Source organism: Leopardus geoffroyi, chromosome D3 (genome assembly GCF_018350155.1).
Source record: "Leopardus geoffroyi isolate Oge1 chromosome D3, O.geoffroyi_Oge1_pat1.0, whole genome shotgun sequence".
In the NCBI taxonomy this organism is placed as follows: Eukaryota; Metazoa; Chordata; class Mammalia; order Carnivora; family Felidae; genus Leopardus; species Leopardus geoffroyi.
The window spans coordinates 75,737,944-75,758,052 of record NC_059339.1 but is presented as its reverse complement, the minus strand read 5'-3'; the positions used below and the strand labels follow the sequence as shown (position 1 = coordinate 75,758,052).

The 20,109-nt window shown below is 46.1% G+C and overlaps 1 long non-coding RNA gene across 1 annotated transcript in view; it reads left to right on the top strand.

Annotated features, from left to right (window-relative positions):
• The window catches only part of LOC123587419, a 255,013-nt gene extending 237,983 nt beyond the window's left edge, over positions 1-17,030 (top strand). Inside the window, exon 3 of the long non-coding RNA XR_006707291.1 lies at positions 16,728-17,030. This is a non-coding gene — a long non-coding RNA (uncharacterized LOC123587419). The remainder of the gene's footprint in view (positions 1-16,727) is intronic.
• Positions 17,031-20,109: the final 3,079 nt, after the last annotated feature.

Genomic DNA, 20,109 nt, shown 5'->3' with positions numbered 1-20,109 from the left:
CCTGCCCTGTGGCCCTTGGCATCATCCACCACCCATGGAGCTCTCTGGAACAAATGCTTGCCAACATCCTCAGTTGGAAATCCACTTCCATTTGGGAGGTGCAATGGCGGTCGTCCGACCTCTTCCTTTTTGTGTACACAGTACCTAACCCTACATAGTAGGTGATCAGTAACCCCCTCTAGATGATGCTGTTCATTCAGATCCTCTCCCAGTAGTGGGTTTTTAGAGACAGAAGAGCTGTCATTTAGGGCATGAGTACAAAGATTTCAAACAGCAAATGAAGGAATTGTGACACTAATATATTCACATCAACTTTACTGTGTGTCAGGCAAGGTTCGAAGTGCTTTACATTGTATTCACTTACTTATTTGTCACAGGAATCCCATGAGGGTAGGTACTCTACTCTCTGCTCTACAGATGAGGAATCTGAGGTATAGGGCGGTGAAGTGACTTGTCCAAGGTCACACAGCTAGAAGGTGCAGAGACAGGAAGAGAAGCCAGGCCATCTGGCTTTTTTCCCTCCAGGCTGCCTGTTTGGGACCCCAGAACACAAGCTCTGTGGGTTTAGTTGTGTGCAAAGTTTGGCCTCTGAACACACCAGGGGACCTCGATAGAGAGGCGAGGAGCTGACCTCATAAATGATTGATTTTGATATTTGGAAGGGGAGGACCAGAAACCGCACACACACTGGCCCCGCATGGGGACTCACACAGCCCAAGGGCAGCATTGAGCTGGGGTGGAGGAGGTCAGGGAGTGGGGCTCTGCAGCCAGAGGGGCGGAAAGGCCAAGGGAGGCCCCACAGCTGGGCAGGAAGCCCAGCATCATTTTGCCTGGGGCAGAGCCCTCAGCCAGACCTTTCAGCTGAAGAGTGCAAACACTCTAGAAGCCAAACCTCATTGTTACTGGTTTTTAAATGACTGAAAAGGAGAGGTCTAAAAACAGCAATAAGCAAAGTACTGAAAACAGGGTTTCTGGGGCCAAATCCATGGTCATGCTTCCCATTTCTTAGCTTCTAGCTCTGCCCATCTGAGCAGCTGCAGCAGGGGGTGAATGGTCAGGAGGGAGCCCTGTGGCCTCCTAGAATCAAGGCCGGGCCTCCAAAGGAGCCTGCCTCCTGTCAGCAGTGGACCCAGTGGACTGGAAGGAACTGGCTTAATAAATGTTTCTACTTTGGCATTTGGAGGAGGGCAGACCCTGGCCAGGCCTCGGAGCTCTCCGAAGTGCAGTGGGGCCTGCTGACACTTCCCTGCCCTTTCCAAGGTGTTCTCATGACAGCTGCTACCTGGGGGCCGCTGGGCTGGAGCCACTGCTGTGCAAGGTGGTGACCTTCTAAATCCGGATCAGTTAATGAACCTGGCTGGCCCAGGGGTCCTGGAGGCTGCACCCTCTGTGGTGGCTTCTGCCAAATTCCTCTTGTTGTTTTGATTCCCTTTTTCCTCCTCCTCCCCCTTCCCATTATGCCTGACATTTTTAAGGCCAAGTTTTGTTACAAGCAATTAGCCTGTGTCAGGGATCTGGGGAGATGAGCCGATGCCAAGACATGGGACGAGGTAGAAAAAGCATGAGTCTGGAGGACTGGCTGCCAGCTGGCTGCCAGGAGGATCCGGGAGCGGTGGCCCTGCACTGACCATGGGGTAGGGAAGCTTCAAGGTGAGCTCAGGGCGCGGGAGCCCCCGCGCTGTCCAGCCCAGATGGGAGCCTCACGCACCACTCTGGATCCCCCTCCCTGATTCTAATCTAGAAATTCATCCTCCCGACCTGAGCCTCCCAGGCCCTGGAAGTGCTCAAGGGCCAGAGTTCATGGCCTATTTTCAATCTTTGAAAAAGTGGAAAAGGAATCATGTATTTACCCATAATAAGCTTACAGGCTATCCAAACATATGTATATATATTTAATTTTTCTTGGAATTATTCATCCACTCATTGTGGTTGTCTAGACTCTCCGTTATCAATTTTGTGTGCTGACTAATAAAAACAAGGAACATGAAATTTCAGAATCAATGCGTGTTATGGGGTAGACAGTGTCTCCCACATGCAGGGTCCTCCATGGGAACCATGAAGGAGGAGGGAAGAGGGCTGAATCCACTTACCATTCAGCACCCAATTCCCCATCTCAGTCCCAGGTGCTCCTTGACCCCCCAGCTCCCTCACTAGCCCTCCACCCTCAGGGCTCTGAGGCGGATGTCCAGCCGTTCAAACCCAGTCATTGGAGTCCAGGGTTTAAAACTCCGCCATTCAAATCCAACCATTGGTCTCAATGATACCGTCTCTTCGGTGCAGTGAACCAACTTAAGAAATCAATACGTGGGGGCGCCTGGGTGGCGCAGTCGGTTAAGCGTCCGACTTCAGCCAGGTCACGATCTCGCGGTCCGGGAGTTCGAGCCCCGCGTCGGGCTCTGGGCTGATGGCTCAGAGCCTGGAGCCTGTTTCCGATTCTGTGTCTCCCTCTCTCTCTGCCCCTCCCCCGTTCATGCTCTGTCTCTCTCTGTCCCAAAAATAAATAAACGTTGAAAAAAAAAAATTAAAAAAAAAAAAAAAAAAAAAGAAATCAATACGTGCTCCTGAGGGAGAGTCTGAGGGCTCCCCTAACCCCTCCAGATCACAAAGTAGGACTTCAGTGGTAGCTTTCTTGAGATGGTTTTCATCTTTGGTTTGGAGCCACAGGTGAGCATTTCAGGAAGACGAGGAAACTGGGAGGCAGTGTTGTGAGCTGCCTAAGTTCACAAGTGGGGTTGTGTGGATGGCTGTGCCCAGAGTTCAGGTCCCCCACTCCCACACACAACTCTTCCCACTTGGAGAATGACAGTGGCTCCCCACCGTTTGCATTCAATCCATGTTCTGTCTATGATCCGTGAAGGGAATATAAAAAGAGAGTCTGAAATTAGCAACAAGATCCAGAAACCCACATGTAATCCATTTTAGTCCTAAAGCAAACAGTGCTCTCTCTCATCAACCCCCTTGCAGCCCTGCTACAAAGTCCACCAGAGGACAGGAGGCTGCCTGCCTTTTGGGACAGTGGAGGGCAAAGGAGGAACAAAGAAAGGGGAGGGGGGTGGGGACGTCTTGGCGGAAGCTGAGGGCTTGAGGGCTACATTGAATCTGGACCTCTTAATGTTAGGCGTTTTTGCCCGCTAGCAGGTAGTGGGGTCCCCTGTCCTGTCTTGCCCCCAGGAAGGCTGTGAATATGCCCCGAGGCTTGGGTTACCTGACCCCACACACCTAGACCCTAAGCCCTGTCAGATGGCTGTGCCACCGCGACTAATGGCACTCCTGACAGCTCACAGAAGTCTTCCCCCCTCTTCTAGTGCTGCTGCAAGTAAGGCCGCTGTCCTTCATCCCTTCTGACCTGCACCAGATCAGAGCCTCCATTTGCAACCCCCCCGCTGGTGGTTTCCAGACCATGCAATGCCGCTCGGCCTCCAAGGTTCTCCTGCTGAAGCAGAGACAAGCCCTCCTCCATGTTGTCCAAATCACAGCAGATGTGACCATTCAGTATCTCCTTCACCACTCTCAGTGCCTTTCCAGATTTTTCAGGGTAATGTGTTGGCATCATGGTTTTTACAACCACGACCAAAAAAAAAAAAAAAAAGAAAGAAAAGAAAAATTAGAAGAAGCCGCAAAGGCTATGCAGTTGAAACATCAATAAAAAGGGCCCTTATTAATGTGTTCACCAGTCAACAACACAAGCACCTCCCAGGGCCTAGAGCTGGATGCTCCACACCCACCTGCCCCTCCCTGGGGAGACCCCACTGCATGACTCCTCTTCTCAGTCCTAGCACCTGCCTGTTATACTGGGACCATCTGTAGACGATGACAGGTCTGAAGCCCCAAACCCAAGTGAACTCTTCCCTTGCTCTTTCTATTTGGACTCCAGTGATTCCAAGTCGGTCCAAGGGATTGGGGGCGGGGGGGGGGCGGAGGGAGGGAGGCAGGAAGAACCTATTTAAGCCTCAGGCTTCATTAAGAAACTGTTCAAATCGGGCACTCTCATCTGCTAGTGGTACCTTCACTGGAGGGATGATGAGCAGAGCAGGCTACTGTGAATGATCTAGACCTGCTAGATCCTCGTGGGTATCTGTGAATTGGGAGAGGGGACGCCAATGGTGGCGGTGAGGATGGGAGGGTAGGTGTAGCACCCAAGAAATGATAAGAGAAGTTCCAAAGATTGAGTCAATGGGAAAAAGAAACCAGGAAAACTATCTTCGTCCTCCACCCCTCCTGCCAAGCAAAACAACATGAAAATAGGCAAATTCACCAATATTACCTTTTATGCCCAATAGGAGTCTGGGAAACAGCCAGTGCCAGGAAGCTGGGGCAGCATCCAGCCCCAGCCTCCCTGGGAAGCTGTTGGAAATGCAGATGCCTGGCCCCACCCCAGACCCGCTGCATCAGAACCTCTGCGGGTGGGGCAGTAACGTGCAGGTCAACAAGCCCTCCTAGTGATGCGATTCACCCAAGGTTCAGGAGCCCTCAACCACAGCTGCCCCTCAGTTTCCTGCATCCGGGGCCATTGACACTGAAGTGGAAGACGCTCCGAAACACGCACTCGGGAACCCCAACTGCTCTTGGCCATTCATAGGACTTCTTCCATTTCCTCTGCCTCCGCCTTCCAGGGCACCATACTGGCTCCCATCTGGTTCGTAGCTTTCCTTCCAAATCTTAACTCCTCTTGTCCTCCGAAGACGCCTGAGGCATCAGCCCTGCTCTGAAGCCACAGGCACTAACATCTGTAACTCTGATTCTGCACTTGCCCGTCTTACTCATTTCCCCCAACAGGCTAGCAGTGCCTGGGGGGAGGGGGGCGGCTGGGAGCAGCACCCTTGCCCTGGAATTCTTTGGGTCTCCCAACCCGTGACCCCATGCACACCCTGGGTGATCTCAGGTGGTGGGCCCAGAGAGCTTTTCCTCCAAAGGAGATCCCAGAGAGAGTGTGTAAATCAAAAAGGATGGCCTGGGGGCAAGGGGACCTCACAGTTTCCTCCTAGGATCGCGCTGTCTGCACACAGCCCAGGGAACAACCCCCCCTCCCCCTTCAGGCCCCTTCATGTTATTCCCCACGTGGATTAGAGGCCGAACACAAACAGAATACAAAAGACAAAAGACAGGGAGCTTTCCTTTGCTGTCAGAGTCTATAAAAGTCTTGGAAGTGACAGCAGGGGCTCTTGCCTGCTGCTGCTGCCCTGAAATCCAGAAAGAATCAATTTCAGACCCAAGGCCAAATAGTGCCCCAGGGGGCGTGCCTCTGACAGGCACTGACTCCGCCCCGCCAACGATCCGGAGTCCGGGAGGGAGGGGCAGGGTGGAGCGGGCGTCCTGAGGTTTACAAAGGGAATGCACACCTCTTCCCGCCCCCACCCTTTGACCGACTCCTCTTGCTCTGTCCCTTCGCTGCCACCCTCTTCAGTACTCATCTAAGTACTAAGCCGCAACTAAGATAAATCATTTTCTTTTCTTGCTGCACCAAAGCTAGACTGTGACCCCAGGACAGGGACTGTGCCGTTTTTTCCCTTTGGGTCCCGAGTCTCCTAAAAACATGTACGTTTTCAGGACGTGCGCGTAGTTCATTGATAAAGGACTCTTTAGGATTCCAGAAATTACATTCATTTATCCTACTAGATTGATGGCAAGAAAGGAATTGTTTATCAGGGATGAGCGAGCTTGTGGGCGTGTGTGTGCGTGATGAGATATCTCCAGACCCAATGTTAGTTTTATTTTATTTACTTATTTATTTTAGGAATACTGTTCATCATGTAAGTTAGCATTATCCATTTGGTAGAAACAGGAAGCTTCCAGGCTAGAGTTGACGGATTTAGTGAATAAAAGCAAAGGGCATCAGTAAACTTGAATTTCAAATAAACAACAACTAATTTTTAATATAAATATATCCTAAATATTGCATGAGACATAGGCATTCTAAGGGAGTGTTTTTTGTTTATCTGACATTCGAATTTAATGAGTGTTCTGTATTTTATCTGGCAACACTGTCTCAGGACAATTCAAGTAGAGAAGGGCAAGAGAAGAAAAAGAATAACTAAAAATTGTATTGTACTTTACTATATTTTTTTAAGAAAAAAATCAAAAATTGCTTCTGCAACACATTTCTTAAAAGCAGAAATGAGGCTCCTTTTATGTGAGTGCAAAGGTAGGTGCCAAGCCGGGGTCTCAGATGGAGTGATTTTAAATCTCAGAAAGAGCTTAGCTGTTTTTGTAAAAAGGAAAGTTGGCAAGTGATTAGTGCCGATGTGGTGGCCCAGCTGCTCTTTTGTACTTTGAAAGAAACAATTAAAATGGCTGGGACATTAAACTTTAAAGAGCTGGGTCGTTCATATTCAGAAGCTAATTTTAAAAAGAGCCTGATACCTGGGAGAGGAAGGGACATTTCGGAGAGGACATGATTTCTGTCCAGCCCTTCGGCCTTCAAAACTCTACATTTTGGAAAATCATTTTAAAGAGTCCAGGGTATATATATCATAGATAAATAGATAAACACCAGGATAAGAAAGTTCTCGCTTGCTTGGGCATGAAGAAACCGGAGGCAAAATTAAGTTTTTCCACATTTTAGATGGCAACAGGCACAATCTGAGAAGTAGAACACATTCTGGAAAAGACAGTCAGAACTAGTTTCTTTCTGCAAATTGCTGAGCCCCCCTGTGATGTGCCACGCACTGGGGCTAAGAGAAAAAAAGCCAGTGAACAAAGCAAATCCTTCCCCTGGAGGAAGCTCACATTTAAAGTGGGGAGGGTGGACCTCTAAGCGAAACCAGCTCCCCATGGAGGTGAGATAGTGTGGAGCCAAGCATTCAAAGTGGGAGTTCTGTGCGGGAATATGGGCTCAGTCCCAACCCTACCAGTTGGGCCACGTCTCAGCCTTAGTTTCTACATTTGTAAAATGGGAATAAAGGTGGGATTACTTCATTAGATTGTGAGGACTAACTCAATAAGCAAAGTGCTTAGTATAGCACCTGCCATATAGCACATACTTTATAAATATTAGCTCTCATAGTAAGTATTGGCATAACTTTTGGAATTTATGGAAGCGCAGGGCAAGGAGACTGTCACTCTGCCTGGTCACAGAGGTGAGGGAGGGCATGGCAGGGAGCTCCCGAGAGACTGGGTGTTAAAGGAGAGTAGGACTTTCTCAGGTAGTTGAGGGATCTCTCCATGAAACCTGGAGGGATAGGGGTGTGTAAAAGACAGTGGGAGTCGCATGGCATGGCTGTCACATGTGGAATGACAGTGTTTGGGGCAGCAGATTATCACAGGTTTCTTGACCTTCTAGAAGAAACAGGAAACTCTGGCCAACTTGAAAGAGGGCAGACCCATAATCTGCTTTTCTTACAAAATCTTTAATGATAGGGTGAACATGGATGGAAAGTGGGCCACCAGGAAGGAAATGAGATGATGTAAATGGCCATTTCAATGACCTACAAGGAAGGTGAGGACTAAATTCTGTTAGTGGCCCTGCAGGTGAAAAATATAATAGTGATACAGAAGATAACTCAGGAGATGTTTATCACAAGGCCTGGGGAGCAACTGGGGGTGAGGAGTGAGGGAAAGTAGAGGCTCAGGATGACTCCCAGGCTTCTAGATTGGGTAACATGGATGAAGATCCCATTCATTAAATGAAGCAGATTTGGAGATGAGAATAGGAAAATAGATGTGGCTAATGCATTCAATTTTTATTTACTGAACTTGGGGTGCCTATGGGACATTCAGGTGGAGATTTCTGTCCAAGAAGTCCAAAGAAATAGGGACTGGGGAGGGACATCTGTCTGGAAATAGGATGTACAGGCAGCCATTGCTATGTGCACATAGGTCAGATGGAAGATCACTGAGGGAGCCCATGAAGGAGACTGAAAAAAACAGCCAACGAGGTGGGAGGAAACCCCTGGAGCCTGGGGTCTTAGCTTGAAAAAGAGCAGATTTCACCACACTGTGTTCCAAAGGCATCCTTTGAATTGGGTGGTGGTTGGTGACCCTAGAGTGGAAGCATGGATGGGATGAAGCGTTGTTGCAGTGAGAGAGCTATATTGCATCTGAAAGCTGCAAAAGGCAGCCACGTCCAACTCTGCCCAACAGAGAAGTTCAGGTGCACAGAAAGAAAACTTAACATTTGGAAAGAAACTGGGCACCATTCCATTGAACCATTCGCTCTCCTCTGAGTTAAAATGTTATGCCTCTGAACTGCAGACAAGATGGTTCTATGAGCTCAAACATAACTCAAAGATAGTATATTTCATGAAGAAAATTCACACAGTTGCAGACTTTGTGAGTAATCTCACCCCATAGCCAAGTGCAGATAAACTAGAAAGGATAATGAGTTGAATTTCATCTTGGAGAAAGGAGTGAACCACCATAGCACCCCCACCCCACCCTTCACTACCCCCATGATCAATGCAACAATTAGGTTTCATATTTTTTCATTAGTCAATATTTATTAAGGAACAAGTACATGTGTGGCCCTTGTGTTAAGCATTGTGGACTCTATTATGGATGCATTATGGATGTGCCATGTGCCTAGCACAATATAATGCTCAATAAATGGCTGTTGTTTAAGATATCCAACATGGTTCCAGCCTTCCAAAAGCTTACGGTCTCATTGGGGAGGGAAGACATAGACAAGGATGATAGCTTGGGACCTTTATAAGCTCTGCAGGAATATACACATAACATGAGCTTGGCACAAAAGAGGGGTTCTATCAATATTTGTTGAATGAAGACATTGCATAGATGAAAATTCATGCCCTTATCATGTGCTGGAGAATATCAGAGAATAGGAGAATGTGGCAGATGGGAGAAGCCTTTGCAGAAGAGCTGGGGCCTGATCTAGTCTTATTTTTCCCACTCACTGTGTGTGTGCCCTTCAGATTGCGTGAGAGTTCTGTCTCAGGCTGCAATCACCTATATGGATCAGCAATGAGATCTATGAGGCACAGCCTCATACCCAGATGGACAGTTACTTGAGCTTTTGATAGTGACCGTAACAACGATCATACTGCAGGGTTCTGCTCCATGCTGAAAAATATCCACTGTCAGACACATTTCCCCTCCTCCGCCTCCTCCCCCTCCCCCTCCTCCTCCTCCTCCTCCCCCTCCTCCTTCTCCTCCTCCTCCCCAAGTCTTAGATGGTGCTGGCATGGTTTTCCTGAATGGCTCACTTGTGTATTATTTGTAATAACAGACATTAAGGTTACCATAATTATCCTGTCACCTTTCGTCAGGGTTTAGGGCACAGGACGGTTCCCACTGAGGTCTCAACCATGGCTCCCGGCTGCCTGGCAAACTGGAAGGCCACTGGAGTAACTTCCCTGACCTCTAGCTGACCTGCAGAGATCAATGAACAATTAATTACTATCATCTCACTCTGGGAGAGATAGTGCACTGCCATTTCTCAATTACAACTGGAAGTGCCCCTTAGCAGACAGCTGCCTGTCCGCCAAGACAAGCCCCCTCCTGATTCTAGCCCCACCAGCACTACACACACTCACACACATGCACAGATGCACACACAGGGCCTATCTCAGACCACATCCATTCCCCCAAGTATGCCTACCAACACCCATTGCCACACCAGTGCCCTGCACAGACCACGCTCATCTCCCAGCCACCCATGGCACCCACACCCACAATCCCATTGGAGCCTGACCCAGGTCACACCCCCAGTCTTTCTCAGTATTACGTATTGTGTGACGTCTATTCCAGTACTGTCTAAGGCTAGGGTGGCCCATTGCAAAGCCAGGACTCAGGAAGAATTTGTCTTTACTATACTTCCTGTGACATCTCTACCAAGAAAACTTTGGTATTTTCCATCATCAGCTCTTCCTATGTCTTCAATGCCTCCTGTATTCTGTACTCTCCCTAGTCACCCCAACCACATAACCTAGACCTTCCCTAACCCCTCCCATGTAACAAAATGCCTTCAGCACACCCTCTCCTTTCAAGGCTTCCTTCTCCACACCCCCAATAGGTGACCAAAGCCAGACCAATGAACTCAAACAAAGATATTCATAGCTGCTGATACTTCAGGTACCACTCTTACAGTTAACTAAGGCTTTTAATCTTAAATTAAAAAGAGTAAATATAGCGGTATCTTCAGGAACTCAGGTTCAGCCTGGAGGTGGTGACGGGGGAGCTATTTTTGGTTACAGAGGCTCAGAGAACCCTTATATCTCACTAGGTGTGTTTTTTCTACTTTAGTTTCACAATAAACTGTCTGCAATGGTTTATTTCTTTGGAAAGATCCACAGATGCATTAGCTGAGACATTTCTGATTATATGCAACAGAAATCCAGCTTGAAAAGGAGGTAAGACCTATAGCCTCACTTGTTTTGGAAGTCTGAAGAACATCTAGCTCAGGCTGTAGCATGGGATCCCAGTGCTTAAACAAAGTCAGAAGGACTTCTTCTCTGATTTTCTTTCTCAGCCCTGGCTCTCATCCCAGGCAGGACCTTTCCACAAGGGCTCCTACAAGCTCCCCAGGCTTACATTACCCACACAGTTAGCAATCTCTGCCTACAACTTAGCTGCTAGTTCTGAGAAAGCGTAAGTTCCAATGAAATTTCCAGGACTGTGTCTCTTGGTCTAACTTGAATCAGTCCCCATCCTTGAGCCAATCACTACCCAAAACTTTCCCAAAGCTTGGCATAGGGAGGCTCGTGACTGTGGAGAGGACTTGGCAAGATCACAGCTTCTAGTCCCCTGTCAGAAAATAAACCCATCTGAAATTAAGAAAGTACATAACATCCCGATCAGAATACCTGGTACATAGGAGGCATTCTCAACTATTATAGTTATTAAAGAGACACAGAAAAGAACAGTATTGGAACAAACGTTTCCAGGTCCTTTCTCCACCCCATCATGTGCTGCTCCAGCCAGAGGAAGAGTGGCTAATTTGCTCAGTGAGATCAAGGAGAACCAGACAGATCCAATGGGTCATGCTTGCCAGGAGCCAGGTCACTGCGTGGAACACAGTTATGTCTTGCTAGTTCTCACCTAGACCTCCCTGGCTTCATCTGGAACATGCTGCCCTCCTCCCCTTCCTGCCCAAATCCTCCCTTGAGGGAGGATGCCTCTTTCAGGTGACTGTGGCTGGGGGTAAGTTCAGACTGGGGAGCCAAGTGGAAGATCCTGCTGTCCAGTTACAGCAGGAAGCCCTATGCTTCCAGTAATATAATCAACTCTTAGATCCTAGTTACCTGCTTAATTAATTAGAACAAAGACTTCCTCCTTCAAGTGCAATAGCAATTCGCCTCCTCCTCTTCGTCCTCCTCTTCCTCCTCCTTCTTCTCCTTCTTCTTCTTATATCATCATCATCATTATCCTTACATATGCCCTGTCCCCACACTAGGAGTGGTAGGGGCCAACAGTAACTGTGGTCTCTCACTTTTCCTCCCGAGGAAAGAATCCCCAGCCCTGAATGTCTCTTGACTGAGAATGGAGACTCGTCCTCGGCAGAAAACACAAAAATAATTGGAAAGCCCTGCCTCCATCTTGCAGAAGCAGACCAGTCCCTTGGGCTCGGGCACTAAATCATACCTCAAGCCCGTATATCTGCCCAGGGAAGAAAGAAAGCAATTGAAACCCAGTATTTAAAGGCGGTCTCAGATTTATTCCCCTTCTCGACAGCCTACAAAATGTTGGAGAATAGACCCTGCCTTTCTCTGAACGATAAAACAGGATCTGCTGTCCAGGAATTGGCCCTGAGAAAGTTCATTGCTCATCCTCATGTGACCTTCCCAAGAAACAAAACTGCAGGCCCAAACTCTTAGTTTTAACAGTCTTCTCTTTCTACCCATTTGGAAAGCAAGTATTATCCTTCCAGCATCCCAAGATGCTTCATATTTTGTGCATTTTATTGGAGAAAAATCTCAGCTGCTACCTTTGTTTAACCAATGCCCCATCTTCTTTACTGGATCTCCAATTTAACATGGTCCAGAAAGGAATTTTATGGGCAAATATTTTGGCTTGTTTCCATTCAGAAAGCTTCCCTGTTGATTGGACATTGATGAACGGAAATCCAAAGTCCCCAGCCAATTCCCTCACCCCCAATCTGACTTCGGAGGTTTGCTGGCTCCATGTCAAACTGATTACTGATGACAGGCAATTAGCCATCACGCCTTGTTTATAGGCTGGTGAGCCCATCCACCCTGCAGGGCCAGACACAAGTCTGCCCCTTCTCTTCCCCACTGGATATCTCCTTTGTCATTCGGGTCTCAGCCTAGATGTTCCTTGGTGCTGGCAATTTCTTTGACACCTTGTTCTGCTCAGGCTCAGAGAACCCTGCAGTGTTCTCCAGTAAGGCCTGCATTAAGTTTCCTAGGGCTGCATGGCTGGGTGGCTTAAACAACAGGAATTTACTATCTCAAAGTTCTGGAAGCCAGAACTGAAATCTGGGTGTTGGCAGGGAAGAGTCCTTCTGAGGGCTGTTCCTGGCCTCTCCCCTTGGCTTGTGGATGGCCATCTTTTTGTGCCTTGACATCATCTTCTGTTCCTCTGTGTCCCAATCTCCCCTCTCATAAGGAAACAGACGAATTAGATCAGGCACCACCCTAAAGGTCACGTTAGCTTGATTACCTCTGTGAAGACTTTCTCCTGATAAGGTCACGTTTCCGAGGTATGGGGAGTTAGGACTTTGACATATGAATTTGAAGGGGACACAATTCAACCCATAACAGGGCCCTATCACTTTATACCAATCGTAAGATATTAACTGGCCCCATTTGTCTTCCACCCCCCTCACTGAGGGCAGGGACAGTGTCTGATTCTCCCCTCCATTCCCGGTGCCTGTCATAGGCTGGGTAGTCAATTCTGTCCATGACTTCACACGCCTCACCCCCCTGCTCCTCCTTTTCTTCATTTCGTAATGTCCCTTGCTACTGACAGCACAAGCCCCGGTGGCCACAGGGATTCCTAAACTTCCCAGAACTGGAGTAGGTTGGAGTGGTGTTCAGAGCCTGCCTGCTGGTTGTGGCGCTGCTTTAATGACCTAGACACATCCTTCCCATCTGCCTCACCCTCCAGGGAGCCGCCACCACTGGGAATGCATGTCCCTCCTTGGCAGAACATGCATCAAGCTAATTCTCCAGCTCCATTTCTGCATCTAACTGGTGGTTCCAGGAACCCAGCCATGCACTCTAATGGGGCCTTGTCATTAGAGGCTTGGCAAATGTTCACACTCTGGGGCTCCCCAAAGCTCAGGAGAGCTGGCCAAGGAACTGAGAGGCACCAAGGCCATTTTCAAAAGCAAAGGGCAGCAGGCTCATAGTGGGACATTTTTTAAAACCTGCATTTATTTAGTAAATAATGTATGTTAATGCAACATACGCTATATTATGCAATAATTATGGAAACAATCTGATCCTGTTATCCCAGATTTCACTGGTCCTTCGCAGCTGCTCAACAGGAATCCCACAGCCTCCTCCAGCAGGGCATTCTCCTTGGGTCTGTGAAAGGGCTGCAAATGTTGGAGGTCAGCCCCTCAACCCCACAACGCTGTCACTTGCTCAGCTGCCTGTCCTCCTCACCATTCCTTCCTTCTCATGCCAAACCACCCACACGCCGCCATCTTCCAGAGATGCCCTTCACACCTGCAAGATTTCCCTGACCTTATCGGCCTATAGTCATCTCCAGACTTGTCAAACCACCTCATTCCATTGCCATTCTGGCCCTAACTGACATATGAGAGACCATTGCAACTCATCTGTTTCCCAGGCCAATCTCCAAAGTAGATCACAGAGTCACAGAGGCCCCGCTCTCTGCCCTTTCCCTCCAGGGCACCAGGACAGTGCTAGCCACTGAGTCAGAATTATTCCAACTTCAATTGACTAAAGTCTACTGTTAGATCATATGTGTGTTTGCTGGGCCTGGGGGCAGGGGTGGGGGTGTGTGATGCAGGGAGAAGGTGATTTACTGCAAAGGGAACTTTCTCAGGTGATGGAAATGTTCCAGTTCTTGACTGAGGTGATGGTCATTTGGATGTATACACTTTTCTATACCCACCAAACTGTACGATTACAATCTGTATTTTATTGCCTGTAAATTATACCTCAAAAAAGTTTATTTGAGAACAACAACAACAAAAACTAATGTCAACATTACAGCACATAGAACCAGGTTTCCTTCATGGTTTGGCAACTTTGAGGCTCTAATCACATCCTCTAGATATCTGTCCTAATAACCAATTATTGTGACATAGCTGGCCCATGATACTTGTTAGAAGATGGATTTGTAGATATAGCACATTAGTATCAATTCGAGAGAATGCTTTGGAGGCTGTACTATCAGGAAAATTTTGTCTTCACAACAGATCATGAAGATTCACATAAGTTGAAAGGAGCTCAAAGCCAGTGCCAGGAGCCTGGCTTCATGACTGACAAGGTTTGGGGTCTTGGCAGCATGCTTACCCTCTCCAGTTCTTTCTCTTAGCTATAAAGGGAGTCTTCAAATTGCCTAATCTGTGACATACCTTTTAACTCTACAATTCGCTAGCTAAGCTGCACTATTCCTTTGTAATGACAAAGACACTAAACTGCTGGAAATCTGGGTCCTGGGGGCACCCTTCATAACCCTTCCATCCCTTGGAATGGCCATCCCTTCCATGGGCTCACTCCTGCCTCCTGACCTTAGCTGAGCTCTTTTTCCATCTCTTAGCTTCCCCTGCATTCTTTTCTAGTCAAGACTCTTTCCCACCTGCTTCCCTATTATTCCAGCAACTCAGAGATAGGAAGTCCTTTGTAGGGAATGTAGAACCACCAGCTTTTCAAGTGAACTACCTTCTTTACAGCAAGAACTCATGCTTACTGGGCACGTACCAACACTGAGGGCTTTATGGGATTCGTATCATTTAGTCCCCACAAATTACTCTGAGGTAAGTTTTATCCTCATTCTCATTTTGCAATTAAAGAAACTGAGCCATAAAAAAGTTAAAACTACAGTATGATTCCAAATATGTGGCATCCTGGAAAAGGCAAAACCATGGACATGGTATGAAGACCAATGTTTGCTAGGGGTGGTGAGAAGGAAGGAGGGAAAGAATAGGGGGAGCACAGATGACTTTTAGGACTGTGAAAATACTCTGTATAATATGATAATGATGAATTTCCATAGAATGAGTATCACCCAAGAGTAAATCCTGTGGTAAACTATAGACCTTGGGTGATTATGATGTGTCAAATTATGCTGTGTCAAAAGGGTCATCAGTTGTGATAAATGTACTGCTCTCATGTGGGATATTGATATGGGGGAGGTTATGCATGTTGGGGGCAGGAGGTATGTGGGAAATCTCTGTACCTTCCTCTCAATTTTGCCGTGAACCTAAAACTTCTGTAAAAATAAAGTCTTTAAGTTTTTAAAAAGTTAAAGGGACTTATCCAAGCTTACTCATGTCCTGTATGGTGCATCAGGGGTGTGAACTAAGGCACTCAGAACCTGTGTACTTGACCATGATGCTATTCTGCTTCCCTAAAACTCAAGATACTAGAGGAAGTTTGCTAATGCTGTGTTGTCCTTTCTTTCTTTCTCTCTCTTTCTTTCTTTCTTTCTTTCTTTCTTTCTTTCTTTCTTTCTTTTTTTAATGTTTATGTATTCTGAGCAAGGAAGGGGCAGAGAGAGAGGGAGAGAGAAGAGGAGAGAAAGAATACAGAGAAAATCCCAAGCAGGCTCTGCACTGCCAGCACAGAGCCCGATGTGGGGCTTGAACCCACAAACCAGGAGATCATGATCTGAGTCGAAATCAAGAGTCGGATGTCCAACAGATTGAGCCACACAGGCACCCCTCCTTTCTTTATTAAGAAGAAATACCCAAGAGTGCACTGTATACACTGTATGTTAGCTAACTTGACAATAAATTATATTTTTTTTAAAAGAAGAAATGCAACTTAATATGACAACCAAGAAAGAAACACTTCTAATACAAAATTGGTGGTAGGATGACCCCCAACTCTTTTTTGGATGACTTTGCCTGAAGTCTTATGATTGTTAGGAAGTCAACTCTAGAGAACAGTTAATATTGAAATTGGAATTGTTGAAGAGGAAAAGTGAGTGGTGATCAAGGCAGAACCCCCCACACCTCAATGTAATCCCCACAAACATCAGAGCCATAGAAACTTCCTAGGAGATTGACTAGGCAAACTTAAAGACAGATTAGCCCTAATTTGAAACAACTGCAGACAGACATTTCTTAAATTATGTTTTCCTGAGCGTAGTGTTTGGGGAGACATTAATATGCATTCTATGAAGGAGAATTCAAGGTCAAATGAGTTTAAGAAATAGTGAAATCCGAACACATCTACTTACTAAAGTGCTTTCCAGAGTTTTTATGTCAAGTGAATTATGAATCTCCAAAATGTAGTTTGCCATGTTTCTATTGACCATGAGAGGTTGATGTTGGTAGCAGTGGTGGTATGTATGCGTCGTGAGGGAGAAGGAGGGAGTAGGTGGTGGTTTTTGCCGAATGTTTGTTAACATCTTGAGGAAAACCACAAAACAAGGTTTGGAGAAAATACTGCCACAGTGGGTTAAAGATAGGCTGAAAACGCAGACAAATTAATATGATGGCCAACTTCCACAATGGCTACCAATGATTCTTACCTCTTGGTATTAACAATTTTCTATAGTTCCTGCCCACATATGTGGACCTGTATAAGCAATAGGATTTTGCAGAAATGATGGAATGTGACCCCTGAAGCTAGGTCATAAAAGATATCTAGCTTCTGCCTTGTTTTCTCAAGGGTCATTGACTCTGGGGAAAGCTGGCTGCCATGTCATGGAGAACTTGAGCAGCCCTATGGGGGACATCCAGGTGGTGAAGAACTGAGGTGCCTCACCCACAGCTGGTACTGACTTGCCACTCATGAGAACGCACCGTTTTGGAAGCAGATCCTCCAGCACCAGTCAAGCCTTCAGATGACTGTAATGCCAGCTGTCATCTGACCTCATGAGAGACTCTAAGCCAGAACCACCCTTCTAAGCCATGTCAGAACTCCTGACCCAAAGTAACTCTGTGAGATAATAAATGTTAATTGTTGTTTTAAGCCATTAAGTTTGAGAGTCTTTTGTTATGCAGCAGAAGAAAACAAATACAGTTAAGCAGGATTTCCATGATGTTGTAATACGATGAGCCTTTGGGAAATACCTCACACCTTTTAGAAAGGAAGAGCAATGACATTCTGGCTGTTACTTCCCTATCAATTATTGGGACAAAATTCTGGAAGACCTAGAATAACCCTTTTCCCAATCATTTAGGCTCTGTCTTGTCACTCAGCAGAACGAAACAAACAACAAAAAACTTTCACTTTGGGAAGTTTTCCTCAACTAACTGGAAGACCAGTGGTGACCTATACTAATATATGGCTTCCATAATTTCCTTTTCACCCACTGGTGATATAGGTACACTTCTCCCTTTACCTAATGTAAAAAGTTAGTTAGTATTACATTAGTTTGGATTTATAATGAGAACAGGATGATGTGACCTGTGATCTGTCTAGGACTAAACCTCTGGCTGCAAGGACTACCAGATCACGTGGACAGAAGCTCTGGTTTTACCTAAGGGTTGGAGAAGGTAACCGTAATGCCCAGAGCATCATGTGGCCCATCTGTCAGCTTTCAGCCCATTTCCTGAGAGTCAATGAAATGACTGTTAAAATCCCACAAAGAAGGAAATCTCATAATCTCAGCAAGAAATGATATTACATTAGTATTTTAATGTTTGCTTTGCTGCTATAAGTTCTGGCTGTATATTGAGAGAAAATTTGAGTTAACACCTCGAAGAGAAGGATGTATGATATAAAATAAGATATTTAAAGATGCAACACTAAATAATATTAATAACATGATGATGTTTGGTTTGAATTTTCTTGAAAAAAAAAAAAGGGATGAATAGATAAATTTGATCACAAACTGCCAAGATGAATAAGGGAGGCTACATTTCCCTGAGCCTTGGAACAAGGATAATACAATATTGTTTTTACAGAGCCCTTTTCTTGGAAGAAGAGCTCATAAAACTTTATCATACATATATTTGCTCTGCTAATGTAATCATTTAATCTCCCTCCTGCTTTTGTGAAGGCATCTTTACTACCATGCGGCAGGAACCCCAGACTAATTGTGTTTACAGAGAATGTCAAACCATCGTCTGGAAAGGCCTGATTTTCTGAAGGAATTCAACAATGAAAAACACCACATGATTTTTCTCTTTATCAAAAAACATTCTCAGGGTTTAATACAATTGTAACTGGTGTCCCTATGAAGCAATGACCATGTTGTGTTGATTAACCTTATCTGTAGTCTTCTCATTCATTCTCTTGGTCACACAGGCTGCCGTGGGAGAGTAAATAGTGCCCCAGACCTTACCTTTTCACCTCTTCCTAATCTTCCTTCAGGGGCACCTAGCAACTGTCCTGTTCTAAGAACCCAGGTAAAAAGGGGAGGGGTGTGAACTCAGACAAAGCAGTCAGTTTTTTGACCAATATCAACCAAAAAGACGGAAGCAGGAAAACTTCATTCTGGGATCTTCCTCAAAGAACTTAAGCTGACTTTTCAGGGTGCTGGACACAGCCTACTGGGGATGACACAATATCAAGGAAAAGTGTGATGCCCCCCATTTTATTCTTCCATTCTGCCCAGAGGAATGAGAACCAAGCACCCCCGTCTTCAGACAGAGTGCTGGGCTTGCAAAAGGGGAAGAGGCATATGGGCAAGACATCTTGCAGCTGTGGGGCAAGGACATCTGGCATTGTCTGGGCATTCACACACAGAGACCAGCTTTGGGGTGTACACTCCCAATCCCATTTGACTTTCTCACATGAGATGCCTTTCAGTTGGTATTGAGGCTTTATCCTTTTAAAAGTTAATGAAAAGAGAGAAGAAATACAATTAGTATCAGTTTAGGGGCCAAGAGAGCATTTCCAAAGCCAATGCTCAAATGTCTCCAGTAATTATTGTCTAGTTCTCTCTCCTGATAGAACTGGTTATAGGTCTCGATCTTATTGGAATTCCATGGCCATGCCTTTCCCCCTCACGTCTTGATGGAATCCCAAAGGGTTCAGTATGTGGTTACTTGAATGGATGGATGGATGGATGGATGGATAAACAATTTTTCACATGCAATATATCATTTCATCCTCTGAACAACCTGGTGAGATATGAAAGTTAGGTATTTCTCTTCTTTTAAACAGATGTGCAAACTGAGGTGCAAAGGGACCTAATGATGTCTCAAGGTTACCTGGAAAATGAGTAACACTGATTGAGAACTCACAATGCTCTTTCTTCCCTGGAAGGAAAGATGAGAAACAAGGTAAGTGACCAATCTATAAACTATGTCTTTATTGTGTATGATTTTAGTAGAGTCATTTAATTAGCAAGTAGTTAGCCCTGCTTCCTTAGCTTGCGTGGCCTCCTCCCCTGCCCTTTCTGTTCCTCCAACACATTCCCAGTGTTCCCAGGCTTTCACAGTCCAACAGAACCAGTTTTTTCCATGGCTACATGAAACCCACCTACATGAAACCCACCAGTGGAAGTTAACCTCTCCCCCCCAGCCCAGGCAACTTCCCTAATGCTGTACATGCTTTTTCATCCTGCCTCATCTTCTCAACTGGATGGTCAGCCCCATTCCTGGGTCCGTTGCAGTACTCATGGCCCCAGCCTTGTCTCTATGGTCGTTCCCACCACCACTCAGAAAAGCCTAGCTGGAGGAGATATTTGTATCAATTATGTCGGATCAAAAACAAGACCACTCCAAGGGTTGCTCCTCTCCCTATGATACATGGAGGGATCAGGAAATCAGGTAATGTGGGAGAATGATTAGAGTGTAGATAATCCACCTTGGGTTTTACTAGTTCTGGACACTGTGTTATTACTTCTTTGGCTGGTTCCTTTCTCCCCCATCCCTCCAGGCACAGGGTAACTACATAGCAATGGAATTGATTTTTTTTTTCATTCATTTAAATGAAAGACTTTCCCTCAAAGTACTTTCTTATTCTAATGACATCCTCATTATTCAAAATGTATTGATATCTCTTCTGGCATATTTTTTCATTGCTGTTGAATATTCTTTTGTATAATTCTTAATGGTGGCAATTTTTCATCACTTAGGGTGGGTTTGGCCCTGGCTAT